General features: G+C 38.5%; 1 non-coding gene and 1 pseudogene across 1 annotated transcript; both read right to left on the bottom strand.

The window, feature by feature from the left end:
* Positions 1 to 9,129: 9,129 nt before the first annotated feature.
* LOC139031340 (U6 spliceosomal RNA) lies at positions 9,130 to 9,236 on the bottom strand. The gene has a single exon (XR_011483814.1). It is a non-coding gene; the product is annotated as a U6 spliceosomal RNA (small nuclear RNA).
* Positions 9,237 to 22,830: 13,594 nt separating this feature from the next.
* On the bottom strand, positions 22,831 to 22,943 carry LOC139031334 (U4 spliceosomal RNA; annotated as a pseudogene).
* Between the last annotated feature and the right edge of the window lie 4,996 nt (positions 22,944 to 27,939).

Here is a 27,939-nt window from a genome sequence, read left to right as displayed (position 1 = left end):
TATAAACCTTCCAAAGAAGGTACATGGGCTATGTTGAAAGGTAATAAATTCCACAAAACCTACAATAGCTAACATTTACTGAATGTTTCTTGTTTTATACCAGCATCACTACAAACAAAGCTAGTGGAGATGATGGAATTCCAGTTGAGCTATTTCAAATCCTAAAAGATGATGCTGTGAAAGTGCTGCACTCAGTGTGCCAGCAAACTTGGAAAACTCAGCAGTGGCCACAGGACTGGAAAAGGTCAGTTTTCATTCCAATCCCAAGGAAAGGCAATGCCAAACAATGTTCAAACTACCACACAATTGCACTCATCTCACATACTAGTAAAGTAATGCTCAAAATTCTCCAAGCCAGTCTTTAACAGTACATGAACTATGAACTTCCAGATGTTCAAGCTGGATTTCGAAAAGGCAGAAGAACCAGAGATCAAATTGCCAACATCTGTTGGATCATTGAAAAAGCAAGAGTGTTCCAGAAGAATATCTACTTCGGCTTTATTGACTATGCCAAAGCCTTTGACTGTGTGGACCACAACAAACTGGAAAATTCTGAAAGAGATGGGAATACCAGACCACCTGACCTGCCTCTTGAGAAATCTGTATGCAGGTCAGGAAACAAGAGTTAGAACAGGACATGGAACAACAGACAGGTTCTAAAACAAGAAAGGAGTGTGTCAGGCTATATATTGTTACCCTGCTTATTTAACTTATAAGCAGAGTACATCATGAGAAACTCTGGGCTGGATGAAGCACAAGCTGGAGTCAAGATTGCCGGGAGAAATATCAATAACCTCAGATATGCAGATGATCACCCTTATGGCAGAAAGCAAAAAAAGAACTAAAGAGCCTCTTGACGAAAGTAAAAGAGGAGAGTGAAAAAGTTGGCTTAAAGCTCAACATTCAGAAAACTAAGATCATGGCATCTGGTCCCATCACTTCATGGCAAAAAATGGGGAAACAGTGGAAACAGTGACAGACTTTATGTTTTTGAGGCTCCAAAATCACTGCAGATGGTGACTGCAGTCATGAAATTAAAAGACGCTTGCTCCTTGGAAGAAAAGCTATGACCAACATGACAGCATATTAAAAAAAGAGATATTACTTTGCCAACAAAGGTACATCTAGTTAAAGCTATGGTTTTTCCAGTAGTCAGGTATGGATGTGAGAGCTGGACTATAAAGAAAGCTGAGTGCCAAAGAATTGATGCTTTTGAACTGTGGCATTGGAGGAGACTCTAAGGAGATCCAACCAGTCCATCCTAAAGGAAATCAGTCCTGAATATTCTTTGGAAGGATTGATGCTGAAGCTGAAATTCCAATACTTTGGCCATCTGATGTGAAGAACTGACTCATTGGAAAAGACCCTGATGCTGGGAAAGATTGAAGGCAGGAGGAGAAGGGGACTACAGAGGATGAGATGGTTGGATGGCATCAGCCGATTCAATGGACATGAGTTTGAGTAAACTCCAGGAGTTGGTGATGGACAGGGAGGCCTGGAGTGCTGTAGTCCATGGGGTCGCAAAGAGTGGGACATGACTGAGCGACTGAACTGAACCAGCCAATAGATTAAGCCGCTTATAAGCATTATGTTCAGTTTTACAATGATCCAGTTTTGTTATCCACCCCCCACCATTTTACAGATGAGAAAACAGATACTTAGTAACGCTGTTTCTCTGAGTCACATAGTTAATAAGCAAGGGATGTAGTTCTCTTTGACTCCAAACCCCATGTGTACTTCTTCTTAAACCACTGTACTGCTTTTGAAATAAGAGGAATATTTCTGAAAGAGGTGGGGAAAATAGATTTCTGAAAAAATAAGTTTTTCTTCAAACCTGCAGTTTAAAATTCTTGCTACCTAAGAGCTTCATCTTTGTAAGATTCTTTGAAAATTACGAAATCTAAACCAATTTTCCCTACAGTTCCTTTGCTGTAAAATGTTTTAGGGCTCTAGTTTAACTATCACAAGGGTATTTGGAAGTATAAAAATCTTCAGCTAATTTTTTATTATAATATAATGATATTAATTTTATTCTTCAGCCTATTTTTTAAAAAATGTATTCTTCTCTCATTTATTTTGAATTGTTTCGTGCAATTAAAGCTTACCCTCCCCTTCCCTAGCATCAATTGCTTCTCCCAGAGGAGACACCAAAATAGCTGGTTATGTTACCCTACAGAAATTACTTGATACACTTATAAACATATGTATAATCTATATAAAGTTTTTAATAATTTGATTTTACACAAATGGGATTATATCATGGCTATTGCTCTGTCTCTTGTTTGTCCTTTTATCATATTCTGGGTATCTTTATAGAACTACCTCATTCTTTTTAACAAGCCACTTTATTTTGTAAAACAGAGTTTAAATTGTGATTATAACACATCATACTTTCCTTTTCTCCCTGCTGACCAAACTCCTGTGTATAGACTCATAAAAAAATGATAGATCTGAATTTCTTTAAAATGAGCATTGGTCTATGTCTCCTCCTGGTATAACTCTAGTGGAAGTCATTTTCCTCGTGCATATATTTTATTACCTGGAGCATTTAATTTCCTCCTGCCTGAAGCTGGTCTTTAGTGTGAAGGAAGATTTTTTTGCTACCAATGGTTCTGTTAAAAAAAAAAAAGAAAGGCGAAGTGCCACATGGACAGACCAGCTATGTCTTCCAGTAAACTCTTTCAAAATGACCATCTAGGCAATCCCTTTTGTCTGTGCGAGTATTTTGTGAGGAACAGAGGATTTAATATGAGTTGGGGCCTCCTGCCTCCCAGTTTTGTGCTTGTAGGAGGCAGTAATGAACAAGCAGATTAGTATTTAATACACTAATCTGTACCATGCTCTCTTCAATAACGCTTTAATTATTTAGACGGTCTTGAAGGCAGCCAACGTGCTTAATACACTGTGCAGCGCAATGTGCAAATCACCGGAGCAAGGGAAATTACAAGTCAAAGGAAAATGAATGGTCAGCTCACAGTCAGAGCCCACCAGGTCTTCCACAATGCCACTTGATTGCGAGCTGAATAATTTCCCTGGTCAGGGACACCGAAGCTTTTAGTTTGTATGGGCAAAGGGCGTTTGAAAATCATGTACATCCTGAACATTTAATTTTAAAGTTCCCCCTGGGGGGGGGGGGGGTGGCCTCTGTGAGCTTGACTAAATCAAAATGTTCTGGTTCAAGAAGGAGGAGATGCTTGGGGGAGGGGCCACCAACCCGGCTTCTGGAAAGCTCCTGGGATTGTCTTCAGAGACCAAACCAGCTGAGGCTTTCTGTCACGGTTCCAGAATGAATAACTCACACAACTAATTAAGAGTAGTCTCAAATAATTAACATCTGTGCAACCAGACAATTTTGCCTCCGGACCATTAAGAAGCAAATCCAAAAGAGAACGCTTCACAATGAGCGCTGGGTGCCTCAGGGAGAAATACATCCTCCTTTGTACCCCACCACAGACGGTTCTGAGAGGCTTTTCAGAAGGCTCTTCAGAAGGTCCCAGCCGACCCTGCAGTGTCACGAAGAGTGGCGGCTTTACATTGTCGGTCCCACCTTCTGTGTCTCGTTCCTCGTCTCTCACTCCCGCTCCCCAGAGTCACTTCCCACCTTAACTACTCACGCGGTGCACATGCGCATGCGCAAAAACGTGCACACGCTCGCGCGCGCGCGCACACACACGCACAGGGTGAATGGCGTGATTTGAAAGCCCTGACGGTGCTTGCGAGGAGGTAAGGGAGAGAGCAGCCAGAGGATGAAAAGGTTCTCTGTAGTTGCTATATATATATGCATTTAAAAATGTCTATCAAGGAAAGATTATTGTCTAAAAAATTTTATTACTTTTTTTTTTAAACTTATTTATTTTTGGCTGCACTCGGTCTTCCTTGCTGTACAAGGAAGGGGGCTTCTTTGCTCCTTTCTCATTGCGGTGGCTTCTCTGGTTGCAGAACGTGGGCTCCAGGCGCGCTGGTTTCAGCAGCTGCAGCCCAAGGGCCCTAGAGCGCCGTGGTCGGTAGTTGTCGCACTCGGGCTTAGTCGCTCTGCAGCATGGGGGATCTTCCCAGACTAGGGATTGAACCCTTGTCCCCCGATTTGGCCGGCGGGTTCTTAACTACTGGACCGCCAGGGAAGTCCCTGTAATGGATATCCGGAAAGTTGAAATTATGTTGGGAACATATCAAAATAGAATGGATTCAGACTGAGAGCCTCTGTGATATAAACCCTGTTCAAAATCAGACTAGGTTAATTAGAGTGATTTACAGTTCCATACACTAATAATTTTAAGTCTTTCACGTTTTATCTCTTTTTTTCAAAATTTACCATTTTTCTGTTTATGTGAAAATAGGAGCTTTTAGATGAGGTTTAAATTTTTGGTTTTCTGAAACCCCCATGATATTATATGTCAACTATACTTCACTTTTAAAAACTGGATTTTTTTTCCCCCCTCACAACATGGAAAGCCAATCCATTCTCCTTAAGTATTTGTTCTTTAAAATAGGGACCCATTTAAAAACTTTTTCTTTAAAAATTAGCAAGAGTATCATAGGTGATGGGGCAAAGTGGTTTTCACCACATGTTTGACTGTAGCCATAGGGAGTGGAAACCCAGCCATGATCAAGCTCTGCATTAATGCACCCTAACCACACAGGCCCCTTTTCTTCTGATTAGCTAATCCACACCATCAGGAATGTGAAAATAAGTCATTAAGAGTTAAAAGTCCTGGAAATGATTTCTTATAACATATAATTGCATGAAAATTGATAAGTGCAGCAATTATTAGGTCAAGATGGAGCTGAGACATGCCTGTTCCATTTATGCTAGGCTTCTGTTTATAGTGTGTTTTATATAGCTACTCACTGGTTGATACATTAGTGACATTGATTCTCTCTGTACAGTCATCACCACAACACATATTTCCTTGTTCTAGATGGAAAGTCAGTGGACAGAAATGTGCTGTTAATGATGTGTTGGCATGGCATTTCCTATATTACGAAACATAGCCTGAAACATTAAAATATCCTTTTATCAAGCACTAAGTGAAATTAAACAAAGTTGTTCTACTAAATGAGTATAAATTTCTTGATGTTCATAGTGGTATCACAAAGATATTAAGGGGAATGATGATGTAAATACTGACTAACTTTATACCATTTTACAAGTATTCAGTGTATAAAAGAAATGAAACTATCAAAATTTTTGTGGACCAAGGACTGAATTAACTATCAATATCTTACAAAATAAAAAGAGCTTTAAATTATCACAAAAACTGTACAGTTCTTATTTCTCAAACAATCATTTTTCTTATTCAATCCTAACTCTAGTATTTACTGGGTATATGACCTTAGGCAACTTAATCTCTCTAAGCCCCAGTTTTCTCATCTGTAAAATGACTATATTAATTAAATCATGGTCTGTAAGTTTGTTTTGAGAATTGAGATACTCTATCTAAAGGACGTATGTAGCAGAATTCCTAGCACTTAATAAAAGTCAGCACTCCATAAAAAATAGTTCTTATCTTTAAAAGAATTTTATAACAACGCTTTGAAATCAAAGCTTCCATGTTTTCCCAGTAAAATTCAGTTTTGAGATACTACTACATATCTGGAGGTAGAAACGCACAAAAATCTAACCTCATTGTCCCTGCCTCTGAAGAATTTATAGTACTTTCGTGGGGCATGTCACTAAAGAGGATGGTAGAGTGTGTTTATAAAAAGAGCTTAACTTTCAAAGACATTTTTATTTCCTTATCTCTGTGTAGAGAGAGACCCAACATTGTAAAGTGTTTTGTCAAAACCCATTGCAAGACTTTGGTTTAGATTTTTGTTTTTGTTTATTTATTTATTTATTTATTTTTACTAGTTGGAGGCTAATTACTTTACAGTATTGTAGTGGTTTTTGCCATACATTGACGAATCAGCCATGGATTTACATGTGCTCCCCATCTGGATCCCTCCTCCGGCCTCCCTCCCCATCCCATCCCTCTGAGTCTTCCCATTTGAATCCAGTTTTCACCAAGGAAAGGGAAGCTCAAGTCTCCATGGCTAAAGGAAGGAAGAAATTGGATCTGGAGTGTGTTGGGGATGGGCAGAGAGAATCTCAAGGAGAGTAGTAACAAAACAAAGCACTATTTAGAGGAAAGGTGAAGCCAGAAGACCTCCTGATAGCTGTACAACCAAAATGGGAATCTGCTGAGATTAGATATGACTAGTGAAAAAAAAAAGAAAAGAAATGACTAGTGAATGGAGATATATTGTTTTTTTTCCACCCTAAATGGTGTGTGATTTAAATATATATGTCCTCTCCATAGTCTTCCCTAAGAAAGCGTCCATAAATGTTCTGTCATTTTTTTTTTTTTCGTGATTTGGGGACAGTGGACTTTTGTGCAGGGGAAAAAGGGATTTTTCTTTTATTTCCCCCCGCCCTGTTTTTGTGGTAAACCATTCCAGAGGCTAGTTCTTCTGAGTCTGTAAGGTAGTGTTTCCTTTCCTGCTTTTTTTCCCATAGATTTCTAATTTTTTTTTCCTGCTTATTCATTTAAAAGAATGATGTAGTCTACTCATCTCGTTTGTTTATAGAGCGGAAGGATTACTAGTGAATCTATGCTTTGTCCTCTTGGTTGTATATGCTCTTAAATTATGAGAATCTTAAAAAAGTCTCTTGTTTTGGGGGGAGAAACATTCAAAACAAAACAAGGACTTCCCAGGTGGCACTAGTGATAAAGAACCTGCCCGTCAGTGCAGGAGATGTAAGAGACTCAGGTTTGATCGCTGGGTTGGGAAGATCCTCTGAAGGAGGGCCTGGCAACCCACTCTATAATGCTTGGCTGGAGAATCCCGTGGACAGAGGAGCCTGGCAGGTTACAATCCATAGGGGCACACAGAGTCGGACATGACTGAGGTGAGTGAGCAACTTTCAAAAAGGACTAAGATATAACCTTGGGAAGTTAATTCGTACCCTCAATCCTCATCTCCATTCTCGGTGTCTTTGTATAGTTTCAAGTGCATCTTTGTTGGTCTGATATGATCTTATCCTGTTACCACAATCTAGTGTTTGATGAAATAAATGAAAAACAGCAATTCCCAGCTATTGGTGGGGTGTTTCCTGTGTCTTCTTTTGTCATTTTCCTTAGATTCTTATCCATTTGATTTCTAGGATCTTTTGTCTCTTAGTAGAAGTAAAAGAGAGAGAGAGAGATCTTACTTGAGTAGGAAGGGAATTGAAGATGAATGAAAGGAAAACAATACCAATATGACTGCTTCACACACATACACCTGTAGTGCAGGAGGGCACATAGTTTACTGGTAAGTCTCATCTGGTATTTCAGAAACATTGGACAGATAAAGATCTACTTCCCAGGTTCACAGTGGTTAAAAATCAGGCTGCCAGTACAGGAAGACATGGGTTTGATCCCTGAGTCAGGAAGATCCCCTGGAGGAGGAAATAACAACCCACTCCAGTATTCTTGAACTGAACTGAACCAGTATTCTTGCCTGGAGAATCCCAGGGACAGAGGAACCTGGAGGCTGGTTCAAGGGGTTGCAAAGAGTCAGACACAATTGAGCAACTGAGCGTGCACACACTTCTTATAAACAATTATTATATTGAGTAAGTATACAATGTATTGGTGTAGGCTGACCATCAGATCTACTTTGAATTATCGTTCCGATTTTCACCTCACTCAAAATCTTTATATGTATTTTAAGAAGTTGTGAGAGTGTTTATCAGTGTGTGCTACTCAGATGCTATTCTAAATCTGACACCACAAGGGAAGACTCTTAACTGAGCGTTTACCCAAATGATGATGAATGTCAAGTCAGTGGAGTCTGAAATAAGGAGACCTTAATGTATGAGAGCAGAAAAATAATCTTTTTTAACTAAACAAGGCTCTCATCTAAGCTTCACTGCATTTATTGTTTTCCTTTTCTTGAAGAAGAAAAAAATTCTATTATGGATCCAGTAGTACTTTTATTATTATTTTTTTCATTTATTTTTATTAGTTGGAGGCTAATTACTTTACAATATTGTAGTGGGTTTTGTCACACATTGATGTGAATCAGCCACGGAGTTACATGTATTCCCCATCTCAATCCCCCCTCCCACCTCCCTCTCCACCCGATCCCTCTGGGTCTTCCCAGTGCACCAGGCCCGAGCACTTGTCTCATACATCCAACCTGGGCTGGTGATCTGTTTAACCATAGATAATATACATGTTTTGATGCTGTTCTCTCAAAACATCCCACCCTCGCCTTCTCCCACAGAGTCCAAAAGTCTGTTCTGTATATCTGTGTCTCTTTTTCTGTTTTGCATATAGGGTTATCGTTACCATCTTTCTAAATTCCATATATATGTGTTAGTATGCTGTAATGTTCTTTATCTTTCTGGCTTACTTCACTCTGTATAATGGGCTCCAGTTTCATCCATCTCATTATAACTGATTCAAATGAATTCTTTTTAATGACTGAGTAATATTCCATGGTGCATATGTACCACAGCTTCCTTATCCATTTGTCTGCTGATGGGCATCTAGGTTGCTTCCATGTCCTGGCTATTATAAATAGTGCTGCGATGAACATTGGGGTGCACGAGTCTCTTTCAGATCTGGTTTCCTCGGTGTGTATGCCCAGAAGTGGTATTGCTGGGTCATATGGCAGTTCTATTTCCAGTTTTTTAAGAAATCTCCACGCTCTTCTCCATAGTGGCTGTACTAGTTTGCATTCCCACCAACAGTGTAAGGGGTTCCCTTTTCTTCACACCCTCTCCAGCATTTATTGCTTGTAGACTTTTGGATAGCAGCCATCCTGACTGGCATGTAATGGTACCTCGTTGTGGTTTTGATTTGCATTTCTCTGATAATGAGTGATGTTGAGCATCTTTTCATGTGTTTGTTAGCCATCTGTATGTCTTCTTTGGAGAAATGTCTGTTTAGTTCTTTGGCCCATTTTTTGATTGGGTCATTTATTTTTCTGGAATTGAGCTGCAGGAGTTGCTTGTATATTTTTGAGATTAATCCTTTGTCTGTTGCTTAATTTGCTATTATTTTCTCCCAATCTGAGGGCTGTCTTTTCACCTTGCTTATAGTTTCCTTTGTTGTGCAAAAGCTTTTAAGTTTCATTAGGTCCCATTTGTTTATTTTTGCTAAAAATATGGAACGCTTCATGAATTTGCATGTCATCCTTGCGCAGGGGCCATGCTAATCTTTTCTGTATCGTTCCAATTTTAGTATATGTGCTGCCGAAGCGAGCACCCAGTAGTACTTTTAAAGTGAAAGAATCTTCATTTTTGTTTTGTATTTTATTACACTGCAGCTCTTCTATAAATTAGAAATGATCGTGACACTATGACAATTTACTGACATCATAAATATGAGATTACTTTGTAATAGTGTTACTGATTTCTCTTCTGTAAATGCTCATCTTCTGTATTTCTGGTTCCCTAGAGGAGACGAAGGATGACTCTAGCATCTCACATTTTAATAAATTTATTAGTACATATTTTGAGAAAAATGGTCAACTGTTTCTTTCTTCTCCCCTTAAAATCATATGATAAAATTGTCAACTATTCTTAACCACAGACTGTCATTTTCTGCTGTTGAATGTTGCATTTCAGAGTATAGTTCAGTTTTGAGCATATTGTGATTTTAATGAAAACACCATTTTTATATGCTTCTTTTAAACTCGGGGGCAAACAAAAAGAGCTTATACAGGCATATAGACTTTTTGCTGGTTTTACATGAAAGATGCTTGGATCCCACATGTTATTAACACTAGTACTTCTTAAGGAGACTGGTTTCATGGAACAGTATTCAGTGCCATTGTTAAAATAACCTTTGCACTTGTCAAGGGGAATAAAGAGGCATCAGGCTGCTGTTTTTCAAATTATGCAGCATCGATTTCATGTAGACGGCCATGGGACATTCTTCATATGTTTGCTATGTGAAAATGTAAATTCTTAATTCAATAATTTTTCTCCAGCTCCTCCCACCCTTGCTTTATCTTCATTCCTCCAGTTCTTTGTAGGAAATTAGGGGACTCATTATTCATGGGTCAGGAGGAATTCAATGAATCATGGAAGAAAGGTAATTTATGAAGGCAAGTCACTCTTTCATCTCCATTGTGCATAAATAATAATTTATTGTTGTGATACAATGACCTGTTTTCTATTTATAATTTTGGCCCCAAGAAAAATTAAGTGCAACATAATTTCCATGTGAAAAGATCAATTTATGAACCACCTGTCTATCAAAGGCAAGCATCGTTTGGAAGCAACTGACTATGCCCATGAATTGCTTTGTTTCTTTCTTTTGGAAGCACAGAAGCTCAAAGTTATGGCATCCACTTATGCTCTTTGACAAAGAAAATTATTTTAAGAGTGAACATTAAAATTATTTATTTCAAAGCAGAGTTCTTTTTGGATACTATGTATTGGTTTGACACTGTAATGTTCCTAAAAAGGTATACATGTTTTTTTCCCAAAGGATATATATCTAAATTATGTGATGTATACAGCAATACCTTCCTATCAGAAATGCAACTCATGACATGGTTTTTTAGTTGAAGTTTAATAAAGCAATTTGCTTCTTGATACTTTCAAAAGCTATAGTGTCAATTTAGTCTGATCCACAGTTTTGTTCAAATCTTCATGTGTCAATTTAGCTAAAGTTAAGGTGAAAGTCACTCAGTAGTGTCTGATTCTTTGTGACCCCATGGACTGTATAGTCCATGGAATTCTCCAGGCCAGAATGCTGGAGTGGGTAGCCTTTCCCTTCTCCAGGGGATCTTCCCAATGCAGGAATCAAACCGAGGTCTCCTGTATTGCAGGCAGATTCTTTATCAGTGGAGCCACAAGGGTGGGGGAGAGAGACAAAAACCAAGTATGTGTACAAATGGTGCTAAGTGCTGTGAAGGAAAAGTAAAGGAGATGATGAAAGAATTACGGAGGAGTCAGTCTTCTGAAGAGTTGGACAGGGGACCCAACTTTCCCTGAGGAAAGTGATATGTAAGCTGAGACCTGGAGGGTGAGAAGAAGCCAGCCAGATGATGAGACAGGAGAGGAACAATCTAGGCCAGAGGAACAGCTTGAGTAAAGCCTGAGGTGGGAGAGCAGAGTGCATGGAAAACCAAGAGAAAACCAGGGAAAACCCTGCTTACAGTGATTTGTGAGAGGGGAAAGAGAGGATGAGATAAGATGGGATGGGAGATGCGTACAGGCAATGCACTGGAAGGTTCTTTGCAGTTCACATCTGCAAACCTGACATAGATTTCAATCCTGAACATCTCTGGAGTTCCACTGGATTTTTGGTTACACATCAAGAATGTCGTGAGACCATCATAGGAGGATGGACCCAGAGGAACAGAGAAGATTCCTCTATGAGTCAGAGACATTATACAAATATGGAGTGTTTTAAATCATTATTTTGAGTTTATAAGGCAAGAAGTGAAGGAAGAGACTTTATATCCTAGTCAGGGAGATCATAGTGGGATAGAATTTAGGAGTTCTGATGCCAAATTCTAGGATATCAATTCAAGTACAAGTATTTTAAATTTTGAATTGTTGATCAGAGGAGTATTTTATTCTTAACATTGTTTAGGATTGTCAGAGCATGTTCCTGATTAAAAGTAGACAGAATTTTTATTGATTTTACTATTGTTTTTTTTAATTAGTTTTTTTTTTTAGATTTTACTATTGTTTTTAAATCCTCTACAGAAAATCCACCCCTTTATTGATTATATCCAGGCTTAATGCAGAATTCCCAGGTGGCACTAGTGGTAAAGAAGTCACCTGCCAATGCAGGAGACATAAGACACACAGGTTTGATCCCTGGGACGGGAAGATCCCTTGGAGGAGGAAATAGCAACGCATTCCAGTGTTCTTGCCCAGAGAATCCCATGGACAGAGGAGCCTGGTGGGCTGCAGTTCATGGAGTGGCAAGAATCGGACACAACTGAAGCGACTTAGCACACACACAGGCTTCATGCACCCACTCTGTTACCCCTCTGTTTAGAAATACTAAATTGGAAAATTTTTTATTTCTGCCAAGAAGTCAGTTTAAATTTAGAATCTGAGAAGAAAGGGCCCTTAATTCTCTAAAATTCACAAATTCTAGAATTCCCCAAGAAAAAACACAGAGAAAATTATAAATTCTCACTAAAATCTAATGGAACACTCATTCCACTTTTCATGAAATGGTAATAAGGTGATACCTGATTTATGTAAAATACTGATGAAAATGATTTATGTTAGATAAAAGGTATCACTGCAAACGCTGTGAGCACTTTGAATCACACTTTGAGCTTGGAGCACTGATTCTCAAGCTTTTTTATCTCAAGAGTTCTTTACACTCTAATATTGAGAACCCCAAAGGGCTTGCCATAGAAGATTCTGGAAAACAATAGAACACAAAAGCGCATATTCTATTTGCCACCAGATTTGTAATATCATCACAAATCATGAAGCCTCTGGAAAACACCTCTATGCTCTCATAAGATAATGGTTGTAGAAAAGACAAATAATATCTTAGTATTATAATAAAAGTAGCTTTGACTTTATAAATCCCTAGAGTTTTGGACATCTGCTTCAGAAATTCCCAGACCACACTTTGAGAAATGTTGGCACAGAGGTTGACAATATGGGCTTTGGACAACTGAAGTTCACCTCCTAGCTGTATCATTACTGAGATTCTTGGAGAGCTGATATCTTTAGCTGTAAGATGGGTATTATAATACTTATCTCACAAGCTTATGGTGAAGTGCATGCATACATGCCAAGTCTCTTCAGCCATGTCCAACTCCTTGTGACCCTATGGAGTCTAGCCTGCCAGGCTCTTCTGTCCAAGGAATTCTCCTGGCAAGAATACTGGAGTGGATTGCTGTGCCCTTCTCCAGGGGATCTTCCCAACCCAGGGATTGAACCTGAGTCTCTTAAATCTCCTGCACTGACAGGCAGGTTCTTTACCACTAGCACCACCTGGAAAGCCCATTATGATGAGGGAAATATGGTAAATTATAGCTAGTATATCAGCTAGGAATCTTGGGTTGTAAACAACAGAAAACTCAATCCAACTTAGCTTAAGAAAAGCAAGCATATTTAATCACTCACAACTTAAAAAGCCCAGTGGAGTTTTTATTTATTTGTAGCCCGCAAGGTGACTCAAATGGTAAAGTATCTGCCTGCAGTGTGGGAGACCAGGATTCAATCCCTGGGTTGGGAAGATTCTCTGGAGAAGAGTATGGCCACCCACTCCAGTATTCTTGCCTGGAGAATTCCATCGACAGAGGAGCCTGGCAAGCTACAGTCCATGGGGTTGCAAAGAGTGAAAAATGACTGAATGACTAACACTTCCACTATAACCTTTTGATACAGGATTCATGGAATCATGGGTAATCTAGATCTGTGTCTCACTCTCCTCTGTCTATTGGTTTTGTCCCCAGAGTGACTCAGCTCATTGTGCAGCAACGGCTGTAGAAGTTCCAGGCCACACAGTCTCCCACCACATCCTCCAGCTAAAGGTAAGTTATCTTTTCTGATGGCTTCCATGGAAGAGGGAAATAGCTCCTTTTTTCAGTACCTGGAATTGATGCATTTTGTTTACACGTCCATTCCCAAATCACCGTGGTCGGAAGAAAGAAATACATTTGTTTGAAGGTGAGGGGAGCCCATTCCCAGAAGGATAAAGTCAATCCTACCTAAACCTTATGGCTACAAATAGGAAGCATTGATTTTCCATAAGAAATGTGGATGTTTTTGGTGGCAGAAGAGAGAGATACACGTTGAGATAAAACAAATAGCCAAATGTAAAGTATAGGATAGAGTAGCTATTCAGAAATACTGACATCTTTATATTTCTAATTCAAGAAGTCTTTTCATGGTATTCACTTCTGGGTTAGCTATACTGGTGAACAGCATGAAACATCACTGACCTATAACAGTGCATGGTGACAGTCATAGAGGAGACACTTTATTTAGTCAAACCAGCAGGAAATCCTGACTTCCATAGACTGTCAATCTCAGTAAACATCATTTTAAGCTTTAAGGAATGTTTCAGTCTAATAGTTCTGAAAGGGCCGAAGAGACTGTCTCTAAAAGGAAATGAAAATTGCACTAAAGAACAGAAAGGCTGTCAGGGGAAAAGATGTGAGTTCAGGTGTTTTGTATGCTGTTATGGGATTCTGGCAATCACATGCCGAAGATGAAAATGCAAGAGTTCAACTTTCGTAAACAAGTTGTGCCTCCAGTGAAAATCTGGATGCCTGCATCAAAGGGGGCCATATTTTGTAATTAGCTTTGTTCCTAAGTCAGATTTCCTAGGTCAGTTGTTTTCCAGTAAAATATCGTTCATTTTGGTGCAAAGGTTCGAACACTTTAAAGGCACATATTGGTAAATGGCACTATTTTGAGCATGTTGAGAGATTCTGTATGTGAAAGGATGGGATTCTGACACATCACAAGTATCTAACCTTAGTGTGAATCATAAAAACAGAGAGATCAAAGTTGATATGATATCTCTAAATATCATTATTTATCAATAAGTAGAAAGAGGTGCAGAAGGCCTTTTTTCTGTTGGATTTTTTTGTCAAGGTCTTACTTTAGGAGTTTATGGTAGCAACCCCCAATGTTTTCTTCTTTCCAGTAATTTTGTCTCTAGTCTAACCCATTCATTCTATTGGGTTGGCCAGAAAGTTCATTCAGATTTTTCCATAGCATCGTACCAAAAAATCCAAATGAAATTTTTGGCCAACCCAATACTTCACTTTTTTGTAAAAGATGTTAAGGCTTGATGAAAGAAAATATATTGGATCTGAGAGACTCAAGAGCTAACCTGTCTGAAACTCTACCTTCTCTTTATTGATAATATGTTCCATCCTCTTTTACAAAGTATACAATAGATAGCTGCAAATTAACCCAGTCATCCATTGATTAGGTCAGCAAATTTATGACTTTCATGGCACAGATCTTTTAGGTATTGCATCTTCATTATAGAAATTTGGAAAATATAGAAAAATGTAGTTTCAGTAAGAACTATCCATAACCCCACAAAGCAGAGACAACTAGTGCTGTTAATAAAAATAGTTTTGTTTTGATTTGTTCACTTAACACTATATTGTGAACATTTTCCATGTCAGTAGAAACTCTGAAAATTATTGACAATTTAATTTATTGGCTATAGAGAAAGATTTAAGGATTTACCCTAACCCAGTAGCCATGATCAATATGTGAAAGTTGTTGCTTATAAAAGAATTCTGGTTAAAAATGTGGAAAGGGGACTTCCCTGGTGGGCCAGTGGTTAAGACTTCACATTCCCAACACAGGGGACCCAGGTTCAGTCCCTGGTCAGGAAAGTAGATTCCACATAACTCAACTGAGAGGTTGCATGCCACAACTAAGACCTGGTGCAGCCAACTTTTTTTAAAAATGCAGAAAGAATGACAGTTTTTTAATTACCATTTTGTATTCCCTGATGAAGTAATTGATTAAAAAATCATTAGGAGATGAATCAACTGATGAAAGATTGGAAAGGATCAGGCTTTTGCCACCTAAACTTGTTGATCTACTATAACTTGTTAAGAATGAAATAACCAGATATCATGTACCAAGATCTGGAGTAGTATGAACACAGCAGTCCCCATAAAATATTCTTATGTTAAAAAGAAACATATATGACCACAAGAGTAGCTAAAATTTAAAAGACAGTATGAAGTGTTGCTGAAGGCAAAGAGCATCTCTAACCTTCGGACCTGCTTGTGGAAATGTAAAGTAGTCAAATATTTTGGAAATTAGTTTAGTAGTTTCCTACAAAGTATAATGTGCACTTATTGTGCAATCTTATTGTGCAGTTGGGCTTACCTGGTAGCTCAGATGGAAAAGAATCTGCCCACAAAACAAGAGACCTAGGTTCGACCCCTGGGTCAAGAAGATCCCCTGGAGAAGGAAAGGGCAACCCATGCCAGTATTCTTGCCTGGGAAATCCCAAGGACAGAGGAGACTGGCGGGCTATAGTCTATGGGGTTGCAAAAGAGTTGAACACAACTGAGCAACTAACACTCACTCACTCATTGTACAGTCTAGCAATTTCATTCCTAGGTGTTTACTTAAAAGAAATGAATTATATGTCCATACAGAGATATGTTTAAGGATGTTCATAGCAGCTGGGACTTCCCTGGCAGTCCAGTGGTTATCCAGCCCTGGCAATCCTGTGCTTCTACTGCAGGGGGTGCAGGTTCGACCACTGGTCGGGGAACTAAGATCCTGTAAGTCATGTGGTGTGGCCAAAAGATAAATAAAATCAATTTTTAAAAATTAAAAAAAAGGATGTCCATAACAGATTTATTTGGAATAGCCCCAAACTGGAAACAAAACAAATGTCTATCAAGAAATTGATGAATAAGCAATTTGTGGCACATTCACACAATGGAAGATTATTTGGTAGTAAAGAAGAAAGGACCACTGTTGTATACCAAAACAGTGATAAATCTCAAAAACATCACACATTAAAAAAAATGAAGGAAACCAGATATAAAGGAGAATATACTATATGATTCCATTAAAAGAAATTCTAGAATTTTCATGAAATTTGCAACATTTTGCACACTTATCAGCAACGTTTGAAAGTCCCCATCTTAGTGTACTCACATCATTCACTGAGGATTACCAGTTTCTAAAATCTATTAATTAGATAGGTAACAATGGCTTCTTCACTTTCTAATTTGCATTTCTTTGTTTCCTAGTAAAGTTGAGTCTTTTTCATTTTCATGTTTTTTTTTTTGGTGGGGGGGGGACATTGATTTCTCTTCTTGGAAATTATTGCTCACCTGTTTTTCTCTATTTCTCTATTATCACCATGCTGTATTACTTATTAACTTGTAAGAATTCTTCATGTATTAAGGATATAAGCCCTGTAATACTTGTGGAAAGAATTTTTTCTCAGATTTTTTCACCTTTTCATCTTATTTGTTTTGAAGTATCAATATTTTTCTGTTTATAATAATGAAATGTATTGATTTTTAAATTAATTTGTTTATTTTAATTGGAGGCTATTTACTTTATGATATTGTAGTGGTTTTTGCTGTACATTGACATGAATCAGCCATGGGTGTACATGTGTTCCTCATCCTGAACCCGCCTCCCACCTCCTTCCCCAACCCATCCCTGAGGGTCATCCAAGTGCACCAGCCCTGAGCGCCCTGTCTCATGCATCACACCTGGACTGGTGATCTATTTCACATACGGTAATATACTGTTTCAGTGCTATTCTCTCGAATCATGCAACCCTCGCCTTCGCCCACACAGTCCAAAGTCTGTTCTTTACATCCGTGTCTCTTGCTGTCTTGCATATAGGGTCATCATTACCATCTTTCTAAATTCCATATATATGCATTAATATACTGCTGTATTGGTATTTTTCTTTGTGACTTACTTCACTCTTTATAATAGGCTCCAGTTTCATCCACCTCATTAGAACTGATTCAAATGCATTCTTTTTAATAGCTGAGTAATATTCCATTGTGTATATGTACCACAACTTTCTTATCCATTTGTCTGCTGATGGACATCTAGGTCTCCTCCACGTCCTAGCTATTGTAAACAGTGCTGCGATGAACATTGGGATACATGTGTCTCTTTCAATTCTGGTTTCCTTGGTGTGCATGCCCAGGAGTGGGATTGCTGGGTCATATAGGAGTTCTATTTCCAGTTTTCTAAGGAATCTCCACAGTGTTCTCCATAGTGGCTGTACGAGTTTGCATTCCCACCAACAGTGTAAGAGGGTTCCCTTTTCTCTGCACCCTCTCCAACATTTATTGTTTGTGGACTTTTTGATAGCAACCATTCTGACTGGCATGAGATGGTAGTTCATCATTGTTTTGATTTGCATTTCTCTGATAATGAGTGATGTTGAGCATCTTTTCATGTGTGTGTTACTCATGTGTATGGAGAAATGTTCTTTGGAGAAACGTCTGTTCAGTTCTTTGGCCCATTTTTTGATTGGGTCGTTTATTTTTCTGGAATTGAGCTGCATGAGCTGCTTGTATATTTTTGAGATTAATTCTTTGTCAGTTGCTTTGTTTGCTATTATTTTCTCCCATTCTGAAGGCTGTCTTTTCACCTTGCTTATAGTTTCCTTTGTTGTGCACAAGCTTTTAAGTTTAATTAGGTCCCATTTGTTTATTTTTGCTTTTATTTCCATTACTCTGGGAGGTGGGTCGTAGAGGATCCTGCTGTGATTTATGTCAGAGAGTGTTTTACCTGTATTTTCCTCTAGGAGTTTTATAGTTTCTGGTCTTACCTTTAGATCTTTAATCCATTTTGAGTTTGTTTTTGTGTATGGTATTAGAAAGTGTTCTAGTTTCATTCTTTTACAAGTGGTTGACCAGTTTTCCTAACACCACTTGTTAAAGAGATTGTCTTTTCTCCATTGTATATTCTTGCCTCCTTTGTCAAAGATAAGGTGTCCATAGGTGCATGGATTTATCTCTGGGCTTTCTATTTTGTTCCATTGATCTATATTTCTGTCTTTGTGCCAGTACCATACTGTCTTGATGACTGTGGCTTTGTAGTAGAGTCTGAAGTCAGGCAGGTTGATTCCTCCAGGTCCATTCTTCTTTCTCAAGATTGCTTTGGCTATTTGAGGTTCTTTGTATTTCCATACAAATTATGAAATTATTTGTTCTAGTTCTGTGAAAAGTACCGATGGTAGCTTGACAGGGTTGCATTGAATCTATAGATTGCTTGGGGTAGTATACTCATTTTCACTATATTGATTCTTCTGACCCATGAAAATGATATATTTCTCTATCTATTTGTGTCATCTTTGATTTCTTTCATCAGTGTTTTGTAGTTTTCTGTATATAGGTCTTTTGTTTCTTTAGGTAGATTTATTCCTAAGTATTTTATTGTTTTCATTGCAATGGTGAATGGAATTGTTTCCTTAATCTCTCTTTGTGTTTTGTCATTGTTAGTGTAGAGGAATGCAAGCAAACATTATTCTCAATGGTGAAAAATTGAAAGCATTTCCCCTAAAGTCAGAAACAAGGGTGCCCACTCTTACCACTGCTATTCAATTTAGTTTTGGAAGTTTCAGCCAGAGCAATCAGAGAAGAAAAAGAAATAAAATGAATCCAGATTGGAAAAGAAGAAGTAAAACTCTCACTATTTGCAGATGGCATGATCCTCTGCATAGAAAACCCTAAAGGCACCACCAGAAAATTACTAGAGCTAATCAATGAATATAGTAAAGTTGCAGGATATAAAATTAACACATGGAAATTTTTTGATCTTTTAAGGGGAATTTATTCCATGCTTTTATTTCTTAGGCAGAAATATAAGAATATTTGCTTAAATTTTCTTGTAATGTTTTATAATTTAACTTTTATATTAACATTTATATTCATTTGGATTTGCTTTGGTATTTAGTATCAAATATAACCTTCTTCATCTTTTTTTTGTATATAGATGATTATGCACCACCTATTGGATAATCTCTTCTTTGTTTATCATCTGTCCATCAAATATCAAGAACTTATATTATGAAATTTAAAAAAATATTATACAAATTATAAAAGTAGGGGTTATTGTGGATTATTTACTTATACATTCAGCTCTCTATTATTATGTGAGTACCACATGGTTTAGATATTTATTTGTTGCTATATGTTCTAATATTTAATATGCCTTATATTTTTATTCACTATTTTTGAAAAGTTTCTTAGCTTTTATTATCCATTTCATTCTCCAAACATTTATTGGTTATATTCTGTTTGCCAGGTTCAGTGCCAAGAAGTGGAGTTAAAAATCTGAAAAACTAGACAGGCTTTGCATTTTAAAGTTAAAATGTTTAAGTGCAATAACAGTAGATAGTAATTAAATAACTGACCTTTAATACTACCCCTGGGCCAGGCACTATTTAAGTATTTTACATATACTAACAGGTTTAATCCTCAAAGCAATCATATGAGGTAAGTTCTATTCTTTTTTATTCATGATAGAAAGTGGGTCCAGGGAATAACTTGCCCAAGGCTTGCACACTCAATAAGTAGCAAAGCCTAGAATCAAAACTGGGCAGTTCTAGATATTGGAATGCTTATATATTGCTGGTGAAAATGTAACATGATGCAGCCATTGTGGAAAACATTTGACAGTTCTTCAAAAAATTAAACATAGTCACCATATGGCCCAGCAACCCCACTCCTAAGTGTATCCCTGAAAGTATTGAAAATAGGTATTCAAATACTTGTACACGAAGGTTCATAGTAGCACTAGTCCCAACAGCTGAAAGGTAGAAACCACCCAAATTTCCATCAGCTGATGAATGCAAAAACAAGTATATATAGTGTATCCATATAATGGAATGTTCTTCAGCTGTAAAAGGAATGAAGTCCTGACACATGCTGCAACATGGATGAACCTCAAAAACCTGCCGAGTGAAAGAAGCCAGACATGAAAATCAGTCACGTATTGTTACAGACCCTGTTGAATTGGTCCCAAACAAGGGTCCTCCTGCACAGTGTCATTTGGGCCAACAGAATGAGACCAAGACGAAGTTCCTTTGGTTCAGAAGCAAAAGAAAGCATTGTTTTTTTAAAATAATTTTATTTATGTGTTTACATTTTTGGTTGTGCTGGGTCTTCATTGCTTTGCTCAGGCTTTCTCTAGTTGCAGTGAGCAGGGACTACTCTTCCTTGCGGTGCACAGGCTTCTCGTTGTGGTGGCTTCTCGTTTTGGAGCACAGGCTCTAGGCATGCGGGCAGCATGCAGCATGCCGGCTAGTACTTGCAGTGTGTGGGCTCAGCGCTGTGGCTTGGGGGCCCTTAGAGTGTGGGCTCAGTAGTTGTGTGTGAGCTTGGTTGTCCCACGCCATGTGGAATCTTCCTGGACCAGGGAATGAACCGGTGTCCCCTACATTGGCAGGCGGATTCTCATCCACTGCACCAACAAGGGAGTCCAGGGAAGCATTATTTTTCAATCGAAGAATGGAGAGCTGTGAGCTCACGCTCTCAAGCATACGTTCTCCGGGAAGGGCTGTGGACTTTATGGGGACCTGGGGGGTAGTGGGGGATGGACTGCAAAGTTCTTGCGAGTCTGGCACAGGTGTTGGCTTCTCAGATCCAAGCCTCTACACTCTGCCAACCACCGCCATCTTGAATTGCAATATCATGCCCAGAGCTTCTGCACATGGTCCTCAGGGATGAGTGCTGGGTGCAGCCATTTGCCCTAGGAGCTCTGGTCTAATGTGCTGAGGGCAAGACCTCTGCCTGGGGCACCTCGTGACCAGATGAAACTAGATGAAGCACAAAAGAAAAAAAAAAAAAGGTTAGGCTCTATTTTATTACCCAGAGTCTATTTTTATTCCCTGGGGATTGTTAATAGGTCTTGTCAGTGACAATATTGATAAAATTTTATTTCTATGAAATATCTAGGACAATAAACTCATAGAAGGCAGTTTAATGCAGCAGCTGAAGGGAGGAAGCAATTGGGGCGTGACTGCTTAATGGATACAGGAGTTGAAAGTATTTTGAGGGGTTGAAAATATTTTGTAAGTAGGCGGAGATGACAGTTGCAAAGCACTGGAAACATACTGAATGCCACTGAATGGTATACTTTAAAATGAGTAATTTTATATCAGCTTTATCTCAGTAAAAAGGGGGGCACTTTCTTTTTTAGAGTTATTGCTTTATATCTCCTCCTCTCCTTCTAAAATGTAGAGTACTAAACCCAAGCTGAGCTGATCCTCAGGGTCACAGATAGCTTTACTGAGAAACTGATGCTTGAGCTGGATGTGGAAGAACGAGTAGGAATTCACCAGATGGGTAGAATGGTTTGTGAAAGCTCAAAGGCAGGAAGCAGAGGAAATGAATGTAATTTGGTGATGACATACATAGGGCTTCTGTGGAAAAGAGGAAAGTGTTAAGAAATGAAGTTGAAGAATGCTATTCAATCAACACAAATCATGCCACTCAACTGCACATTTTCAAAGATCACAAGTTGGAAATCTCAACGGCTTTTGAGAGTAACAAATGAAACTCATGTTGGCTTGGGGGACACATTACTACAGAGATATCCAAACATATTTAGTTGTTGAACTCCAGCATGTAATGATGAACTGCTTATGCATCCCTAGTTGTAGTCTTGGAGCCAACTCCAAACAACCTCAAGCACATTGTCTACAAAGGTATTCACTTACCATTCATGCATCTGCACACATACAATTTAATTTTTACTTACCTTATCTTTGCCTCAATGGACATGAGTTTGAGTAAATTCTGGGAGTTGGTGATGGACAGGGACGCCTGGCATACTGCAGTCCATGGGGTCGCAAAGAGTCGGACACAACTGAGCAACTGGACTGAACTGAACTGAGCAGTCATGGTCAGGGCCTTGCACATTTCTCTTTGACAGTTAGCAATGTGGGTCCATCAGCCTGACTTCCAGATGCCCGTGCCCAGGTCTCCTTGCTTCTCCTTGCCTGAGATCTTTCTTTGCCACAAGAGCACACACTTTGCATATGCACAGCAGTCCAGAAATGCTGGGAATTACACCTCTCAAATACACCAGAAATGCTGGGAATTACATCTTCCCTGGGTGCAGAATATCCTCTGGAGAAGGAAGTGGCAACCCACTCCAGTACTCTTGCCTGGAAAATCCGATGGGAGGAACCTGGTAGGCTACAGTCCATGGGGTCACAAAGAGTCGGACACAGCTGAAAGACTTCACTTCACACCTCTCAGAAGCAGTCTTTAACACATGGCTTTTGGGAGTTGGTGGATACATACCCCAACACCCTTTCCCCTTGCATGAATTAAGTCTGAGGTACACTGTCAACCTTGTTTCCCAGAGTCTCAGGCAGAATTAAGCCCTGGCTGCTTGCATTGGTAATTTTCTTAATAATGTACCCTTTTAAAGAAAAAATTTTCAATTAGCAATAATCGCGCCTCGGATAAACCTCATTGGCTACAATAAAAATTTGTTTTACTGAAGTATAGATGATTTCTGGCTTCTCTAGTGGCTCAGACAGAAAAGAATCTGCCTACAATGCAGGAGACTTGCCTTTGATCCCTGGCTTGAGAAGATCCCCTGCAGAAGGGAATGGCTACCCACTCCAGTATTCTTGCCTGGAGGATTACATGGGCAGAGGAGCCTGATGGGCTCAGTCCATGGCATCACAAAGGGTCCGACACAACTGAGTGACTAACACACACTAGTTGATTTACAGTGTTGTGTTAATTTCTGCTGTATGGTAAAGTGATTCAGTTGTACATATTAATATATGCATGTGTGTGCTAAGTCACTTCAGTTGTGTCTGACTCTTTGTGACCTCATGGATTGTAGCCCACCAGGCTCCTTTGTCCATGGGATTCTCCTGGCAGGAATACTGGAGTGGATTGCCAATACATATACATTATTTTTCATATTCTTTCCCATTACGGTTTAATCACAGGATATTGAATATAGTTCCCTGTGCTGTACAGTAGGGCCTTTATATTCTATTTATTCTATTCTATTTATAATAGTTTGCATCTACTAATGCCAAACTTTCAATCCATTCCACCCCCACCATCCTACCCTTTGGCAACCACAAATTTGTTCTCTATGTCTGTGACTCCGTTTCTCTTTCATAGATAAGTTCTGTAATGACATGTTTTAAATTCTACATATAAGTGATATCATAGTATCATCATATTATATGGTGTTTGTCTTTGTCTGACTGACTTAGTATGATAATCTGTAGGTCCACCTATGTTGCTGCAAATGGCATTATTTCATTCTTTTTATGGCTGAGTAATATTCCATTGTGTGTGTGTGTGTGTGTGATGTGGTATATATATAAACACACCACATTTTCTTTATCCATGCATCTTTCAATGAACATTTAGGTTGTCTCCATGAACTGGCTATTGTGAATAGTGCTGCTGTGAACACAGGGGTCGAAAATGCAGCCTTCTTTATCCACTTCCTTCTCTTCTTCTCCACTCCTCTACTTACCTTCAGATCCTTTTCTTAGGATTTTGTCTGCTCAGGGGAAACCCCAAAGTAAGAAATTTCAGTTCATTCACTTCCTGAATATATCGTTCAGTCCCATCAGAAAAAGAGAATCCATTCTAAGTATTCCAAACAGGGGGATTTAATATGAGGAATTGGTTACCAAGAGAAAAGGGGAAATACTCAAATACCAGAAGCTGCTTTTCCTCTGATTTGAAACCAGTAGCCTCATAACACTCAAAGACGTCTTTATTGACCTCCAGACAAGATAACACTTACTACCTGCTTTCACAGCTCTCCGTTGCTTTAGTTTAACTTTCATTTCTGTGAATATTTGATTCATGTCTATCTTCCTGATTGGATTACAAATCCAAGAAAGTAGACACAACGTCTGTATTTGCTCATGATGGTATCCCCAGAGCCCAGCACAATGTCTAACATAGAATAAAGTGAAAGTGAAAGTCGCTTAGTTGTGTCTGACTCTTTGCGACCCCATGGACTATATAGTCCATGGAATTCTTCAGGCCAGAATTCTGCAGTGGGTAGCATTTCCCTTCTCGAAGGGATCTTCCCAACCCAGGGATCGAACCCAGGTCTCCCGCATTGCAGGCGGATTCTTTACTAGCTGAGCTACAAGGCAAGCCCAGGAATACTGAAGTGGGTAGCCTATCCCTTCTCCAGTGGATCTTCCCAACCCAGGAATTGAACCGGGGTCTCCTGCATTGCAGGTGGGTTCTTTACCAGCTGAGCTGTCAGGGAAGCCCAGGGAGCTCACTAAATACCTGGTAGAAGGAATGACTGGATCAGTGTTGTGCTGAAGCTGCCTTATACCAGCTTGTGAAAGCCAATGGAGCAGTTTTCTTTTTAGCCTCGTAACATATTCAGTGATATCAGGTTGGCAGTTCAAGACTAACCATTGTAGGAGTGTTTACTCCATGGAAATTGGCAAACACTACAAATAATGACTGCTTTATTAGAGAACCAGTTGTTAAACATTCCCCAGCATACCACTTACTGAATCCTACCTAACAATACAACATAAACACACATTCATTTTCACACCTCGCTCATGACACTTTTACTGAAGGTCTTAGCATCCAGCTGCACGATTGGCTCATGCAAATTCAAGGATGTCTACTATATAGTTTTACTGTTCCATTATTTAGCAAGTAGAAAGTAGAATCAAAAATAGCAAGTTGGGTCAGCAACATGGTCATCACTTCTGGCCTTCATAGACACACTCAGTTCTGGCCTCACAGCCTGCTCAGAAACATGCAGGACTCAAAGAAACGTGTAGCCCAAGCTGTATTTCAAATTTCTGCAAGCCTGAGTGTGTGTTGATGTGACTCCAATCTTTCTCTAGATGCAGTATTTTAATGTGGATTTATCTCTATGCCTAGAAAGTAAGTGCTTTACACAGGAGGCTCAGGTTCTGCCCTGTAACCTTATCTAAGCACCCATGAGTACTGCAGAGAAAATAGTAACTTTACCTACAAGAAGATTGAAATTATTTTGAAGAAAGAGGGAGTTTTGTAAGCATTAGGACATCTCCCAAGACTGCTCTTTGAACCAGTCATTGCAGTTAAGTTGTAAAAGAATATTTTAGAATATGAGGAAATGGTTTAATATACTTTAAATTTAAAAGCAGATCTCTTTTTAAATTTTCAACCCATAGAAAAACTGGGAAAATACACACAAAAGGTTTCTCCTGACTTTTCTCTGTGTGATGACATTACCGTTTTCTCTTATTATTTTTGTATTATCAAGTATATATATATATATATATATATATATATTACATATATACATATAATCAGGAACAGTATATTATGAACTAAAATGCAGCAGATATTTTTTTTCTTTAATATCCACTTCCACTCCATGTAATACTAACAGAGTAGTTACCAGTGGTCTGTTCTATTTCTGCTTTTAGAGGTGAGAATGTTTTTAGGTCTGGGCCAATCATAAAACCACTTCCTCCTTAACTTGGTGATTCACCCAGGGGTATGTGAGTCACTGGAAATTTCACAAACATATGAGCCCTGGAAAGCACCAGTACAAATCCTTTCGGGTGGCTTGAGAGATGAATGTTGGGAGAGAGAAAGTATGTCTCTCCTTGTTGAATTTTGAGCTATAGAAATATAGATTTGGGCTGTGAGAAATTTTCTTCCCTTACCTGTGGAGGTCATCTTTCTGGGAGAAAAAACAAAATGCCAGAAGAAGAGAAATGAGACCCAAACAGTAGCAGTGTATGGCAGCATCTTCAATCTCCTGGATCCACCTGTTCCTGAAGCCAAACTCATCACTGGACTTACAGTTGCTGAAATCATTTGTGGCTTAAGCAACATTCAACCAGGATTCTCTCATTGGTAATTGTAGCTATTTTTACTAAAAACAAAACAGAAAGACTGCGTGTTGTGGCCAAAGATTAATTCTTTGGTGAATAATTACCATTACTTCACACAATCTGCCGCAAAAAAATACGGTCATTTTAATTGAGCCTTAATTTTCACATCAGTGTATAGAAACAATCCTTTATCACCAAATCTTGAATCCAGTGCAACAGGTCAGTTATTGAGTATCAGTTTGCTTTGCTTAGTAAATGCTGGGATACACACAGATAAATATGAAGGTTTAATGTGGTTTGACAACAGAACATTTTCAAATGGTATTTTGGTGTCACTTGAGACATCAGTTTGAGAGTAGTCATTAAGAGTGTGAAGAAAAAGGAATTCAAAATTTTAAGCTTAGATGTGATGAGCTTTTTAAAATTCAGAAGTTGTTTGCTACAGATTTTTAAACTGGAAATGAAACAGCTATTGAAGCATCCTACAAGATAAGTATTTCATTGGTTAGAGAAGCACACACAATAGCTGATAAATGAATAAATCCTCTGTGGTTGACATTGCTGAATGCCAGCTGCCTGAAAAGTCAGTGCAAGGAATAGCGGCAGTGCCATTTTCCAGTGATACAGTAACTCATCGATTAACAAGTTTAGTTGCAAACATAAAGACTATCAATATCTCATCTATGAAATTGCATTAAATCTTGTGAATGGATGAATCTGAAGACAAGCTGGGCTTGCATTTCTGTGTTATCAGCATCGACTCATCATCACATACTATCTTTTTGGTGAATGCTCAGCAACAAATACAAAACTGTGCTAAAATATTTAAATCTTAAATACGTTTTTGGATTTCATGGTTTAGTCCTGGAACAATAGTTTTGACATTTGTACATCTGGCACAAAAGCAATTGGCCTGAGCTTTAATCAAAGCAGTGGCACCAAACTTTTAGCAATCATTACATTCTTCACTACAATCCATCAGAGGAATAAATAGCAATAATTAATAAAATAAAGTTAACAAATGCCAGTTTCACTTAGGAGTGTCCTCAATGAAGCAAATTATTTGTTTTATCATTAATTTTAACATTAAAAATCATTATTAAATATTAACCCTCAGTATTCTGTGTGACAAAATGTGAAGTATGCATGAAGCATTTTTGCTGAATTTTGAAGTACTGTAGGTGTCTCGAGGAAAAGCATTTGTGCAATTGTGTGAGTTATGAGCTGAACTAGCTGCTTTTTTCATGCAACAGGATCTCTGATTGAAAAACTACTGACAGACAAACTATGATTATCCAGACTTGGATATTTGGCAGACATTTTCTTGCAAATGAACAAAGTTAGACTGTCACTCCAAGGAAAACAACTGACAGTATTTGTTGCCAATGATAAAATTCAAGGTTTCAAGTGAAAATGAGAACTTTGTAAAATATTTATAAGCACCACTGTGAGCTTGATACCAAAAGTTTGATGCCATGGGTTTTTCTAATGAGAATGCTGGTAATATTTACATACGTGGGGTTTTTTTTGTATTTTAATAAAATGTTCAATAATTTAAAAATCTACATAACTCAGTGAACCAATATGTTCTATGATTTATCCATGATATTATAAAATCATACATGATTAAAAG

The sequence above is a fragment of the Odocoileus virginianus genome, chromosome 26, assembly GCF_023699985.2.
Source record: "Odocoileus virginianus isolate 20LAN1187 ecotype Illinois chromosome 26, Ovbor_1.2, whole genome shotgun sequence".
Taxonomy (NCBI): Eukaryota; Metazoa; Chordata; class Mammalia; order Artiodactyla; family Cervidae; genus Odocoileus; species Odocoileus virginianus.
The sequence above is the reverse complement of the archived record's forward strand: the minus strand, read 5'-3'. Positions and strand labels throughout refer to the sequence as shown.